The following is a 12,975-nucleotide window of genomic DNA, read 5'->3' as shown; positions in this document are numbered from 1 at the left end:
CATATTGGAGCATGCAGATGAACCTGTTTCCTAATTGTGGGCTGCGCTTCTGATTGCTGCCCCCTAGTAGTTGATGTCTACTATGCAACTTTATTCTTGTAGACTCGTGTTGAGACTCCAAGCGCAGAGTTTTGTAGGACAATAGCAATTTTCCGTCAAGTGGATGACCTAAGGTTTATCAATCCGTGAGAGGCGTAGGATGAAGATGGTCTCTCTCGAACAACCCTGCAACCAAATACAAGAAATCTCTTGTGTCCCCAACATACCCAATATAATGGCAAATTATATAGGTGCACTAGTTCGGCGAAGAGATGGTGATAAAAATGTAATATTGATGATAAAAATATATTTTATAATCTGAAAAAATAAAAACAGCAAGGTAGCAAATAGTAAACGGGCACAAAAACGGTATTGCAATGCTTAAAAATGAGGCCCAGGGTCCGTACTTTCACTAGTGCAACCTCTCAAAAATGCTAACATAGTTGAATCATATGATTATCCCTCAAAGTGCAATAAAGAATCACTCCCGAGTTCCTATTAGCGGAGAACAAAAGATAGGAATTGTTTGTAGGGCACGAAACCACCCCAAAGCTATTCTTTCCGTTCGATCTATTCAAGAGTTCGTACTAAAATAACACAAAGCTATTTTTTCCGTTCGATCTATCCTAGAGTTTGTACTAGAATAACACCAAAGCAAATTCATATTCATAATACTCAATCCACACAAAGAACTATGAAGAGACCCCAAAGTTTCTATCAGAGAAAAAATAATAAAACGTGCATCAACCTGTATGCATAGATTACCCCAACGTCACCTTGGGAATCCGCAAGTTCAATACCATAACATACATCAAGTGAATTAGTATGATACCCCAATTGTCACCTCAAGTATTCATATCGCAAGACATACATCATGTGTTCTCATCTCTGAATATTCAATCCAACAAGACAAAACTTCAAAGGGTAAAGATTCAATTCATCATAACAAGAGTATAGAGGGGAGAAACATCACATGATCCGACTATATTAACAAAGCCCATGATATAGATCACGAGAGAGAGATCAAACACATAGCTACCAATACAAACCCCCAGCCCCGAGGGTGGACTACTCCCTCCCCATCGTGGTGGCCGCCGGGATGATGAAGATGGCTACCGGAGATGATTCCCCCCTCCGGCAGGGTGTCGGAACGGGTCTAGATTGGTTTTCGGTGGCTACAGAGCCTTGCGGCAGCGAAATTTCTGATCTAGGTTAACCCCGATGGGTTTCGGAATATTTGGGAATTTATAGTGCAAAGAGGGGGTGCGGGAGGCCACCGAGGTGGGCACAACCCACCTGGGCGCGCCAGGGGGCCCTGGCGCGCCCTGGTGGGTTGTGCCCCCCTCGGGGCACCCCCAGGTGCAGCTCTAGCCCATTGGGTTCCTTCTGGTCCAAAAAAATTCTCCGTAAAGTTTCGTTGCGTTTGGACTCCGTCTGATATTGATTTCCTGCGATGTAAAAACAAGCAAAAAATAGCAACTGGCACTGGGCACTGGGTCAATAGTTTAGTCCCAAAAAATGATATAAAGTTGCTATAAAATGATTGTAAAACACCCAAGAATGTTAAAGTAACAGCATGAATACTTCATAAATTATGGATACGTTGGAGACGTATCAGCATCTCCAAGCTTAATTCCTACTCGTCCTCGAATAGGTAAATGATAAAAGAAATAATTTGAAGTGTGAATGCTAGCAAAGTGCATGATCAATGATAATTTCAATCACTTTTTCTAGCATCATAACATCAATTCTTTCTTATAAAACTTCTCATGTTATAGTAGAAACCAATTCACATGTTAAGATTCAAACAATGAACTCTCTTGAAACTCAACAACCTATGTTCTCAGTCACCAAGCAATTGCAATTCAACTTATTCAACAGAGTTTAAGTAAGAGCTCCACATACTCAACCATCATATAGTCTTCTATGATTGCTAGCACTCACCGCATACACATGAGCAAAACATTTCAACCGGACACATAGAAAGATAGGGGCTTATTGTTTGGCCTCCCAACATATTCACCTCAAGGGTGATGTCAACAATAATAACTCATGCTACCCATTTCCAACTGGACATATGTGCCTAGATCTTTCCTCACCACATGATGCTTGCCAAAAGAGAAAAATAAAAAGGAATAGAGAGAAAAACTTTGACTCTTTGCATAAAAGTAAATACTGAAAAGTAAAAGATAGACCCTTCGCAGAGGGAAGCAGAGGTTGCCATGCGCTTATTTGTTTGTATGCTCAATCCCTTAGTGCAAAAGAACGTCACGTTATATTGCCCATTATGATAGCAACCTTTATTATGCAGTCTGTTGCTTTTATTGTTTTGCCATCATAAGTTCGTACAACGCTAATTTTTCTCTTACACTAAATAATCTAACACTTTTAGAAGCATTTTTTATTGCCTTATTGCACCAATGACAACTTACTTGAAGGATCTTGCTTAATCCTTAGGTAGGTATGGTGGACTCTTGAAAATAAGATTTGGGTTTAAGGGTTTCTGGATGCACAAGTAATATCTCTACTTAGTGCGGAATTTTTGGCTAGCAAGGGCAAGCACCACATGTTGAAGGATCTATGACAATATAACTTCTATGTGAATATGAGCAAATATAAATCATTACGTCGTCTTCCTTGTCCAACGTCAATAATTTTGGCATATAATATTTTGATGGGGGCTCACAATCACAAAAGATTTCCATGATAGTGTATTTGCATGTGAAAGTTCTCTTCCTTATACTAATTATTCGTGAATTGCTTGTATGACCAATATTGTGATTGTCAAGCCTCAAAAGACTTCACTTTCTAAACCCAATGTGAAGCTACCACTAGGCATTATATGCTTTCAACTTCACGACATTCAATTTATTCAACTATTTACTCATAGGATATAAGTGAAGCACAAGAGTAAATGACAAACTACTCCAAAAAGATATAAGTGAAGATCAAGCGAGCAGTTAAGTAAATAGGTAGCTAATTGAGGACTCTCTTTTATTTAAAAACTTTCATATCTAAGTATTTTATTAAAACAGCAAGCATAAACAAAATAAAATGACATTCCAAGAATAGCACACATCATGTGAAGAAACAAAAACTTAGGTTCAATCGATACTAACCGATCACTACTAGGAAAAAGCTTATAGACAGTCGCTTACTAGTAGCGCGCTATATTGCCCCACGCTACTGCTACTTATTAGTAGCGTGCTATATTGACCCGCGCTGCTAGTAAATATTACTGGTAGCGCGTGACAAAAAAAATACACGCTACTAGTAAATATCTCCAACCATGCCCCACGAACAAGCCGTAGTAGTAGCGTGGGTTGTAAAACATGCGCTACTACTATATGGATAGCCGTAGCGCAAGTGAAACACCCGCGCTACTACTATACTCGCACACCAACCACCCCCGGATCCACTCACACCCCAAGGCACCAACCATCCCACACCACCAACCCCCCGTTTGTCTCAAAAAAAATCCACGCAGCCCAATCCAGATCCCCAACCTGCTCTCCTCTCCCAACCCGATCCAGATCCCCAACCTCCTCTCCTCTCCCAACCCACTCACCGCCAGCCTCCTTTCCACCTCCTCTCCTCTCCCTACCCACTCGCCGCCGGCGAGCACTAGGTGGATAGTCCACCACCACACCGTTTGATATAGGTGGGATTTGCTGCCATGAGCCACCGGATGATGAGTCCGGTGAAGGTGGAGGGTCGCCCCTGCTCGTCCCCGGCGGCCGGCGGGGCACCGAGGACGATGGACGAGTTGGGCGACGCCGAGCCCACGCCGTTCCTCGCCAAGACCTATGACATGGTCAACGACCCCGCCACCGACGCCGTCATCTCCTGGAGCGCCACCAACAATAGCTTGGTCGTCTGGGACCCCCACCTACTTCAAGCACAACAACTTCTCGAGCTTCATATGGTAATCACATCACTAAGCAACCGAGTAGCTTCCTTCCACAATAATTAATTCACCTTCTGTGCATACGGTAGATTGTTGATGCAGTCTGAAAACTGGCACTTACTACTCGGAGTCTAGTAGTAGTACTATATATTCCGAGGCATCAACTGATTATTTCCTAATGGATGTGCATTTTGCATCTGAATCATCTACTGAATTTAGTATTTTTTCGTGGATTCGTTTCAGATGGACCGCGGGAGGTCGTAAACAAGGTTGGAAAAAGCGGTAGGCGTAAGCGAGGCGGTTAGCCTTCGCCTAGTGCCTAGGCGGTGCTTAAGCGGCCTAGGCGCAGCCTAGGCGCCAATATAGTTTTCACTATCAGGTTGTATCTATGGTTATTATTTGTGTATCGATGTTAATTTAGGTCTTATAAATAAGTGAACTACCAACTACTACCACTGGAATATGGTCCATTTGGCATATCTGTGCAATATGGTATGATTTCTTACTTGGGTAGACAATTTCTTGCTTTCCCTGCCTAGACATCCATTTATGCCCTAGGCGAGGCATTTGTCCATCGCCTAACGCCTAAGCGTGCCTAAGCGCCTCCTAGGCACCGCCTTTTCCAACAGAGGTCGTAAAGCGAGCGGTGTGTGCCATGAACTCTGCTTCCTTGGCATCCAAGTTCGTTTCTTCTGTGGGGTTGCACTTTTTCGGCGGGGAAGAAAATACAGAGATACTTGTGCGGTGAAAGTTTCCTGGAAAGTATTATTCAGTTTTCCTAGAAAGTTTCCTAGAAAGTATTATTCAGTTTTCCTGGAAAGTTTTCTGGAAGGAAGGTGGACATGGACACAACACAACAGAAAATGCAGGTGCTGTGCATATCATCCTTGCCGCCTACTCCTACTACCTGTCATTTTTTGTTGTGTGTACTGTTTCCTGTGGTGTCCATTCTTGATCTAGTGCCATGATTTTGCCTGTCATTACTTTCTGTTCCGTGCTATTACGCTTTTGTTTGTCATTACTTTCCGTTCCACGCCAGCTCACGCGCACGGATCTATCTGCATATGATTAGTCCTTGATTTTGAGTTATGATATGTTATGCTAACAATTTTGTGGGACCACAGGTTTTGAGATCTTTGCTTTCCCATGCAACCAGTTTGGTGGGCAGGAACTTGGCATTGATAAGGAAATTGTTCAGATTGCTTGCACTCATTTCCATGCTTAGTATCTGGTTTTTGACAAGGTAAATGTGTGCTTGATACTTCCTCCTTCCTTTTTTGGTGTCTCTCTTTCAAGCTGAAAGAAACGATTGCTTTAGTGTACAATGTACACTATGACTGCTTCCATAACAGTTACTATATTTAATTCAGGAAATCCAATCCAGCATGTCCTGTCTATTTTATATGCAGTCTGAGTGATATAAGGGTGCGTTTGGGAGCCAAAGTATTTTTGTAGTTTTTAAGGAATACTGTGGTTTCTGAAAAGATCTTGGTATTCAATACTTTGAGTCGTTTGGATGAAAAAATACTACAGTTTAACAAACTGTGGTATCCCTAAACATGTGGTCTTTTTGTAGTATATAAAAAAGAGGTCTGGACCTCTTTTTAAAAAACTGAGAAACGTTGGCTGTGCTGTCTCTTTGTGTCCATCTTCTTCTGGCCATCGATGCCTCTCACACGTAAAATCGATAGTAGCCGATCGATCTATCCGGTTAGAGGGGCGCACAGACACGTACAAATGATGACTTAGTGCCGGCTGAAAACACATGTCGACTTGCAGCGCATGTCATAACTAGCTCTGTCTTTCATTGATTACAAGAGATAACTCTATACAGAGATCCTTCCTAGCATCTAGGAGAGAACATGCCCGTGCAAAGCTGCATGCATAGAAAAACTGTCACTTGCCAAACACTTATCGAAACTGAGAAAATCTATGTTTTTCATAAACTGGAGTATTTGTTGCCCATCTATTGAAATACTGAGGTTTTGGAATACTATGGTTTTGGAAAAATGGTGTTACCAAACTAGGCCTAAAACTTTTTGGACTACCAATGTTGTAAAGGTTAAATTATTATATCTTAAGGTTGTAAAGGTTGTATGTTGTGTTGGCTAAGACTAAAGATTGTAAATTCATCATCGTACCAATGTCATTCTCTTTGCAGATGATTCTAGAAACTATATTATCAGTTCATTGCTACTTTGTATGTGCCTTATGATATGTCCTCGTATATGTCTGGACTGAAATATGAGTGTCTTGGTCCTTCTTATATATTTTTTTATGATCTCAGTCAGCCTCTTTCACACCCATTGTGTCGAGGACCAATGACAATATGTTGATTTTGATGTCATTTGATTTGTGAGTAAATAGAAGTTAACCTGATTATGTGGTTGCATGATTTGCCTGATTCTGTGTTTCTTTTGGACTTTATGTTTTTCTATGCACTTGTCAAATCTATATGCATTCTTATATAATTATTCTCTGCACTTTCACTACTAGGAAGTAGCTTATAGCTTCAGTTGTGCATTACAACTTAAATAAGAATCTCTGGGAAAAAATGTTGCACATTGGCATCTACATGTACTGCATTGTTTTTCGTGCCATTCTTCTGAAGAATCTGAAGTTTCTGAACCTTTGTTTGTAATGCTGCAGGGTTCTGGTGGCGACAATGACGGTCGTCGAGAGGTTCATGGACTGGACGGTGTCATGGCTGATAGGTTTCAGAGTGCGGGGAGCGGGGCACACGTATGGTGGCTTCCTCCGTCCGCTAGTGGCAAGGCACGAGGACGACATCGACCGAGCCAGCTGGAGCTGAGGGCCAGAGCGAGGGATGTGACTGTGTCACAACTCAAGGTGGCGGCTGTGTTTCGTCGCAGCTGCAGGCCACGAGATCAGGCCGGGCAGGCTCCGCACATTGACGAGTGGTCCAATTTCCGGATCGAGCCATAACAACTTACGTAGGTAGTTGCTTATGTAACTGTGCGATAGAATGGAATTATACATGAGTTGGTGCTACAATGTGGAACTGGAGAAGATACGACAATTGTGTGATAGAATGGATTTGGTTGATTTTTTTTTAATTTCTAATAAGTTAGTAGTAGCGTGGGGATAAAATGGCATTCTACTAGTATCTAGGATACTAGTAGCGTTGGCACTATAGACATGCTACTATCATTTCATTAGTAGTAGTGCTGGTCCATTCGTTAGTAGTAGCGTGGGTTCGACCCATGCTACTACTAACTTTTAGCTGTAGCGCGATAGTAGTAGCGCGGGTACCCACGCTACTAGTAGCCATTTTGTTGGGTCTCGTAGTAATTTAAAAAAAATTCCTACGCAACGCAAGATCATGATGATGCATAGCAACGAGAGGGGAGAGTGTTGTCTACGTACCCTTGTAGACCGCAACGGAAGCGTTGACGCAACGTAGAGGAAGTAGTCGTACGTCTTCCGATCCGACCGATCCAAGCACCGTTACTCCGGCACCTCCAAGTTCTTGGCACATGTACAGCTCGATGACGCTCCCCGGGCTCCGATCCAGCAAAGCTTCGGGGATGAGTTTCGTCAGCACAATGGCGTGGTGACGATGATGATGTTCTACCGGCGCAGGGCTTCGCCTAAGCACTACAACGATATGACCGAGGTGGAATATGGTGGAAGGGGGCACCGCACATGGCTAAGGAACGATCACGAAGATCAACTTGTGTGTCCTAAGGTGCCCCCCTGCCTCCGTATATAAAGGATCCAAGGGGGGGGTGCGGCCGGCCTAGAGGAGGCGCGCAGGAGGAGTCCTACTCCTACCGGGAGTAGGACTCCCCTCCTGTTCCTTGTCCAACTAGGAGAGGTGGAGGGAGAGAAGGAAAGGGGGGGCGCCGCCCCTCCCTCCTTATCCAATTCGGACTAGGGGGAGAGGGGGCGCGCGGCCTGCCCTGTCAGCCCCTTCCTCTTCTCCACATTAGGCCCATAAGGCCCATTAACCCCCCGGGGGGTTCCGGTAACCCCCCGGTGCTCCGGTTTTATCCGAAACTTCCCCAGAACCCTTCCGGTGTTTGAATATAGTCGTCTAATATATCAATCTTTATGTCTCGACCATTTCGAGACTCCGCGTCATGTCCGTGATCACATCCGGGACTCCGACTAACTTCGGTACATCAAAATGCATAAACTCATAATAACTGTCATCGTAACGTTAAGCGTGCGGACCCTACGGTTCGAGAACAATGTAGACATGACTGAGAAAAATCTCCGGTCAATAACCAATAGCGGGACCTGGATGCCCATATTGGCTCCTACATATTCTACGAAGATCTTTATCGGTCAGACCGCATAACAACATACGTTGTTCCCTTTGTCATCGGTATGTTACTTGCCCGAGATTCGATCATCGGTATCCAATACCTAGTTCAATCTCGTTACCGGCAAGTCTCTTTACTCGTTCCGTAATACATCATCTCACAACTAACTTATTAGTTGTAATGCTTGCAAGGCTTATGTGATGTGCATTACCGAGAGGGCCCAGAGATACCTCTCCGACAATCGGAGTGAGAAAACCTAATCTCGAAATATGCCAACCCAACATGTACCTTTGGAGACACCTGTAGTACTCCTTTATAATCACCCAGTTACGTTGTGACGTTTGGTAGCACCCAAAGTGTTCCTGCGGTAAACGGGAGTTGCATAATCTCATAGTTATAGGAACATGTATAAGTCATGAAGAAAGCAATAGCAACATACTAAACGATCGGGTGCTAAGATAATGGAATGGGTCATGTCAATCAGATCATTCACTTAATGATGTGATCCCGTTAATCAAATAACAACTCCTTGTTTATGGTTAGGAAACATAACCATCTTTGATTAACGAGCTAGTCAAGTAGAGGCATACTAGTGACACTTTGTTTGTCTATGTATTCACACATGTATTATGTTTCCGGTTAATACAATTCTAGCATGAATAATAAACATTTATCATGATATAAGGAAATAAATAATAACTTTATTATTACCTCTAGGGCATATTTCCTTCAGTCTCCCACTTGCACTAGAGTCAATAATCTAGATTACACAGTAATGATTCTAACACCCATGGAGCCTTGGTGCTGATCATGTTTTGCTCGTGGAAGAGGCTTAGTCAACGGGTCTGCTACATTCAGATCCGTATGTATCTTGCAAATCTCTATGTCTCCCACCTGGACTAGATCCCGGATGGAATTGAAGCGTCTCTTGATGTGCTTGGTTCTCTTGTGAAATCTGGATTCTTTTGCCAAGGCAATTGCACCAGTATTATCACAAAAGATTTTCATTAGACCCGATGCACTAGGTATGACACCTAGATCGGATATGAACTCCTTCATCTAGACTCCTTCATTTGCTGCTTCCGAAGCAGCTATGTACTCCGCTTCACATGTAGATCCCGCTACAACGCTTTGTTTAGAACTGCACCAACTGACAGCTCCACCATTTAATATAAACACGTATCCGGTTTGCGATTTAGAATCGTCCGGATCAGTGTCAAAGCTTGCATCAACGTAACCTTTTACGATGAGCTCTTTGTCACCTCCATATACGAGAAACATATCCTTAGTCCTTTTCAGGTACTTCAGGATGTTCTTGACCGCTGTCCAGTGATCCACTCCTGGATTACTTTGGTACCTCCCTGCTAGACTTATAGCAAGGCACACATCAGGTCTGGTACACAGCATTGCATACATGATAGAGCCTATGGTTGAAGCATAGGGAACATCTTTCATATTCTCTCTATCTTCTGCAGTGGTCGGGCATTGAGTCTTACTCAACTTCACACCTTGTAACACAGGCAAGAACCCTTTCTTTGCTTGATCCATTTTGAACTTCTTCAAAACTTTGTCAAGGTATGTGCTTTGTGAAAGTCCAATTAAGCGTCTTGATCTGTCTCTATAGATCTTAATGCCTAATATGTAAGCAGCTTCACCGAGGTCTTTCATTGAAAAACTCTTATTCAAGTATCCCTTTATGCTATCCAGAAATTCTACATCATTTCCAATTAGTAATATGTCATCCACATATAATATCAGAAATGCTACAGAGCTCCCACTCACTTTCTTGTAAATACAGGCTTCTCCAAAAGTCTGTATAAAACCAAATGCTTTGATCACACTATCAAAACGTTTATTCCAACACCGAGAGGCTTGCACCAGTCCATAAATGGATCGCTGGAGCTTGCACACTTTGTTAGCTCCCTTTGGATCGACAAAACCTTCTGGTTGCATCAATACAACTCTTCTTCTAGAAATCCATTCAGGAATGCAGTTTTGACATCCATCTGCCAAATTTCATAATCATAAAATACGGCAATTGCTAACATGATTCGGACAGACTTAAGCATCGCTACGGGTGAGAAGGTCTCATCGTAGTCAATCCCTTGAACTTGCCGAAAACCTTTTGCGACAAGTCGAGCTTTGTAGACAGTAATATTACCGTCAGCGTTAGTCTTCTTCTTGAAGATCCATTTATTCTCAATTTCTTGCCGATCATCGGGCAAGTCAACCAAAGCCCATACTTTGTTCTCATACATGGATCCCATCTCAGATTTCATGGCTTCAAGCCACTTTGCGGAATCTGGGCTCACCATTGCTTCTTCATAGTTCGTAGGTTCATCATGATCTAGTATCATGACTTCCAGAATGGGATTACCGTACCACTCTGGCGCGGATCTTACTCTGGTTGATCTACGAGGTTCAGTAGTATCTTGTTCTGAAGTTTCATGATCATTATCATTAGCTTCCTCACTAACTGCTGTAGGTGTCACAGAAATAGTTCTCTGTGATGTACTACTTTCCAATAAGGGAGCAGGTACAGTTACCTCGTCAAGTTCTACTTTCCTCCCACTCACTTCTTTCGAGAGAAACTCCTTCTCCAGAAAGTTTCCGAATTTAGCAACAAAAGTCTTGCCTTCGGATCTGTGATAGAATCCTTTGGATATCCTATGAAGACACATTTCTCCGATTTGGGTTTGAGCTTATCAGGTTGAAGCTTTTTCACATAAGCATCGCAGCCCCAAACTTTCAGAAACGACAACTTTGGTTTCTTGCCAAACCACAGTTCATAAGGCGTCGTCTCAACGGATTTTGATGGTGCCCTATTTAACGTGAATGCGTCCGTCTCTAGAGCGTATCCCCAAAACGATAGCGGTAAATCAGTAAGAGACATCATAGATCGCACCATATCTAGTAAAGTACGATTACGACGTTCGGACACACCATTACACTGTGGTGTTCCGGGTGGCGTGAGTTGCGAAACTATTCCACAATTTTTCAAATGTACACCAAACTCGTAACTCAAATATTCTCCTCCACGATCAGATCGTAGAAACTTTATTTTCTTGTTACGATGATTTTCAACTTCACTCTGAAATTCTTTGAACTTTTCAAATGTTTCAGACTTATGTTTCATTAAGTAGATATACCCATATCTGCTTAAATCATCTGTGAAGGTGAGAAAATAACGATATCCGCCACGAGCCTCAATATTCATCGGACCACATACATCTGTATGTATGATTTCCAACAAATCTGTTGCTCTCTCCATAGTACCGGAGAACGGCGTTTTGTTCATCTTGCCCATGAGGCACGGTTCGCAAGTACCAAGTGATTCATAATCAAGTGGTTCCCAAAGTCCATCAGTATGGAGTTTCTTCATGCGCTTTACACCGATATGACCTAAACGGCAGTGCCACAAATAAGTTGCACTATCACTATCAACTCTGCATCTTTTGGCTTCAACATTATGAATATGTGTGTTACTAGTATCGAGATTCAACAAGAATAGACCACTCTTCAAGGGTGCATGACCATAAAATATATTACTCATATAAATAGAACAACCATTATTCTCTGATTTAAATGAATAACCGTCTCACATCAAACAAGATCCAGAAATAATGTTCATGCTTAACGCTGGCACCAAATAACAATTATTTAGGTCTAATATTAATCCCGAAGGTAGATGTAGAGGTAGCGTGCCGACCGCGATCACATCGACTTTGGAACTGTTTCCCACGCGCATCGTCACCTCGTCCTTAGCCAATCTTCGCTTAATCCGTAGTCCCTGTTTCGAGTTGCAAATATTAGCAACAGAACCAGTATCAAATACCCAGGTGCTACTGCGAGCATTAGTAAGGTACACATCAATAACATGTATATCACATATACCTTCTTTCTCCTTGCCATCCTTCTTATCCGCCAAATACTTGGGGCAGTTCCGCTTCCAGTGACCAGTCTGCTTGCAATAGAAGCACTCAGTTTCAGGCTTAGGTCCAGGTTTGGGTTTCTTCTCTTGAGTAGCAACTTGCTTGCTATTCTTTTTGAAGTTTCCCTTCTTCTTCCCTTTGCCCTTTTTCTTGAAACTAGTGGTCTTGCTGACCATCAACACTTGATGCTCCTTCTTGATTTCTACCTCCGCAGCTTTCAGCATTGCAAAGAGCTCGGGAATAGTCTTATTCATCCCTTGCATATTATAGTTCATCACGAAGCTCTTGTAGCTTGGTGGCAGTGATTGGAGAATTCTGTCAATGAGGCAATCATCTGGAAGATTAACTCCCAATTGAATCAGGTGATTATTATACCCAGACATTTTGAGTATATGCTCACTGACAGAACTGTTCTCCTCCATCTTGCAGCTATAGAACTTATTGGAGACTTCATATCTCTCAATCCGGGCATTTGCTTGAAATATTAACTTCAACTCCTGGAACATCTCATATGCTCCATGACGTTCAAAACGTCGTTGAAGTCCCGATTCTAAGCCGTAAAACATGGCACACTGAACTATCGAGTAGTCATTAGCTTTGCTCTGCCAGAGTTCATAACATCCGGCGTTGCTCCTGCAGCAGGCCTGGCACCCAGCGGTGCTTCCAGGACGTAATTCTTCTGTGCAGCAATGAGGATAATCCTCAAGTTACGGACCCAGTCCGTGTAATTGCTACCATCATCTTTCAACTTTGCTTTCTCAAGGAACGCATTAAAATTCAACGGAACAACAGCACGAGCCATCTATCT

The 12,975-nt window shown here is 42.7% G+C and overlaps 1 pseudogene; it reads left to right on the top strand.

Moving 5' to 3' along the window:
• Nucleotides 1-3,715: 3,715 nt before the first annotated feature.
• Nucleotides 3,716-4,210, top strand: LOC147961212 (heat stress transcription factor A-2e pseudogene; annotated as a pseudogene).
• Nucleotides 4,211-12,975: the final 8,765 nt, after the last annotated feature.

This window comes from Triticum urartu, chromosome 7A, assembly GCF_056163025.1.
Source record: "Triticum urartu cultivar PI428250 chromosome 7A, HENAU_Tu73, whole genome shotgun sequence".
NCBI classification, from domain to species: domain Eukaryota; kingdom Viridiplantae; phylum Streptophyta; class Magnoliopsida; order Poales; family Poaceae; genus Triticum; species Triticum urartu.
The sequence above is the reverse complement of the archived record's forward strand: the minus strand, read 5'-3'. Positions and strand labels throughout refer to the sequence as shown.